Source organism: Hibiscus syriacus, unplaced genomic scaffold (assembly GCF_006381635.1).
Source record: "Hibiscus syriacus cultivar Baekdansim isolate YM2019G1 unplaced genomic scaffold, ASM638163v2 tig00111201_pilon, whole genome shotgun sequence".
Lineage (NCBI taxonomy): Eukaryota > Viridiplantae > Streptophyta > Magnoliopsida > Malvales > Malvaceae > Hibiscus > Hibiscus syriacus.
This window is the reverse complement of record NW_024063017.1, coordinates 524,284-526,956: the sequence shown is the minus strand read 5'-3', so window position 1 is coordinate 526,956 and position 2,673 is coordinate 524,284. Positions and strand designations below refer to the sequence as shown.

Sequence of the window (2,673 nt, the reverse complement as noted above, 5' to 3'; positions counted from 1 at the left end):
TTCACTGGTAGAAGCCTCCGTGCAAATGTTGTTTTCAATGGAATTTAATGACGAAGGCAACCATGCCATCTAGATTTCTTCCCAAGAAACTCTGTTGATGAACCAGAAAGCAGAAACCAGTTTTCCTCTGAAGATAACAAAAACCAAATCTTCAAATCTTGGCAAAATCCATGGCTACGCCATTGATTCTACTTTTTTTCTTATCGGTTTTGTTATGGAATCCTTCATTTTCACTCTCTGATGGTCTACAGGCTGGCTCATCACTCTCAGTGGAGGCTCCGGCTGACGTTTTGACTTCACCTGATGGAAGTTTCAGTGCCGGTTTCCACCCTGTTGGGAAGAACGCTTACGCCTTTGCGATATGGTTCAATAAACCAACCTGCAGTGCTAAGAGTTGCACCATTGTTTGGATGGCGAATCGGGACCAACCAGTCAATGGCAAATCCTCTAAGCTAAGTCTACTGAGATCGGGTAACCTTGTTTTAAAAGATGCTGGTCACATCATAGTTTGGGAAACGAAAACTGTGTCGGCCACAGCTGTTGGATTGAAGCTCGAAAATGGTGGCAACCTTGTCTTGCGTGACTTTGAAGGCCTTATATTGTGGCAAAGCTACGATTCACCGACCGATACTCTGCTTCCTCTTCAACCATTCAATGAGAATTCGAATCTCGTCTCATCGAGAAGCCAAGGGAACTACTCTTCGGGCTATTATAAGCTTTACTTCGACAGTGATAATGTCCTTTGCCTTGTGTACAAAGGTCCTGAGTTCTCAAGCGTTTTCTGGCCGAGTCCATGGCTTTTGAGATGGGAAGCTGGGAGATCCACCTTCAACAACTCCAAAATAGCTGTTCTCGACTCGTTGGGTAATTTTACCTCAACAGATAATTTTACTTTCTTGTCAGCTGATTATGGTTCGAATATCTCGAGGATGCTGAAACTGGATTCTGATGGGAATCTTCGGTCGTATAGTCTAAAAGAGGATGGTGAAGCTTGGGTTGTTTCATGGCTAGCCTTCCCTCAACCATGCATGGTTCATGGATGCTGTGGACCGAACAGCATATGCATTTATAGTCCTAGTTTTGGGAGGAAATGTCGTTGCAGTCCAGGTTATAAGCTGAAGAAGCCTAATGACTGGTCCCTCGGTTGCGAACCGGAGTTTCCGCTTTCGTGTAACCAAACTGATCAGCTTGACTTCCTCAAGCTCCGCCATGTTGAATTCTATGGTTATGATTTCAACATGTATCCTAATGTCACCTTGGAGGATTGCAAGCAGATTTGCTTGCAGCTGTGCGATTGCAGAGGTTTTCAGTTCAGGTTTATCAAAGCTCACGAATCAGATGGTACATATTGTTACCCCAAGACGCAACTGTTGAATGGACATCGCCCACCTAATTTTAATGCCGATTTCTACGTGAAATTGCCCAAGGCTATTGTCTCTTCTTACATTGACACTGTTGAATATCCCGAGTTACAATGCTCCAACCATGTGGAGCAGCTTGAACGAAAATATACCAAAAGGCAGCAAAACAAGTCATCTAGATTTGTCCTTTGGACAGCTTGTTCAATCGGGGAATGGAGTTGATTACCATTTTTTGGTATGGAATTTCTTCATTAGAACCAATGATAAATCAAGTCCAACTGCAGGCTACCTTCTAGCTACAACTGGCTTCAGAAAATACACCTACGGAGAGCTGAAAAAAGCCACAAATACATTCTCGGAAGAGATCGGAAGAGGTGCAGGAGGAATCGTTTACAAAGCAACACTATCCGACGGTCGAGTTGCGGCAATCAAACGACTCCTCGACGCTAATAAAGGGGAAGCTGAATTCCTAGCAGAAGTAAACACAATTGGGAAGCTTAACCACATGAACTTGATAGAGATGTGGGGTTATTGTGCGGAGGGAAAGCACAGGCTCTTGGTGTATGAGTACATGGAACATGGATCCTTGGCTGAAAACATCTCTTCAAAGTATCTTGATTGGGATAAAAGATTTGATATTGCTCTGGGAACAGCAAGAGGCCTCGCGTATTTACATGAAGAATGCTTGGAATGGGTTCTCCATTGTGATATAAAGCCTCAAAACATTCTCATAGACTCCAATTACCGACCCAAAGTGTCGGATTTCGGCCTCTCTTGGCTGCTAAATAGAGGCGACGTAAAGTATTCAAAAGTTTCGAGGATCCGAGGAACCAGAGGCTACATGGCACCTGAGTGGGTGTTTAATCTTCCCATCACCTCCAAGGTTGATGTGTATAGTTATGGGATCTTGTTATTGGAGTTAGTGACAGCGAAAAGCCCTGCAATGGGAATCGAAGTGAGTGATGATGGAAGTTCAAAAGTGCATAGAACGTTAGTTGAGTGGGTGAGAGGAGAAGTGGCAAGAACCCTAGAGAGTGGAACATGGAAGCATGTAATAGTAGATCCCAAGCTGGAAGGCATATATGATGAGGCTGAGATGGTAACTATGGTCAATGTAGCTCTTCGTTGCGTTCACGAAGATAGAGATCAAAGACCCACAATGGGTGAAGTTGTCCGGATACTGCTTCGAGATGGAAGCCATAGATCCGCAGAAGAATGAATCATTTCTTGCAACAAAAAATCGGATATCTCCTGTAATATTTCTTTGTTACAATGTTTCATGATTAAGAAAACAAACTTAGAATGCTTCTTG

General features: G+C 43.5%; 1 pseudogene; it reads left to right on the top strand.

Moving 5' to 3' along the window:
* Positions 1–2,673, top strand: LOC120155696 (annotated as a pseudogene).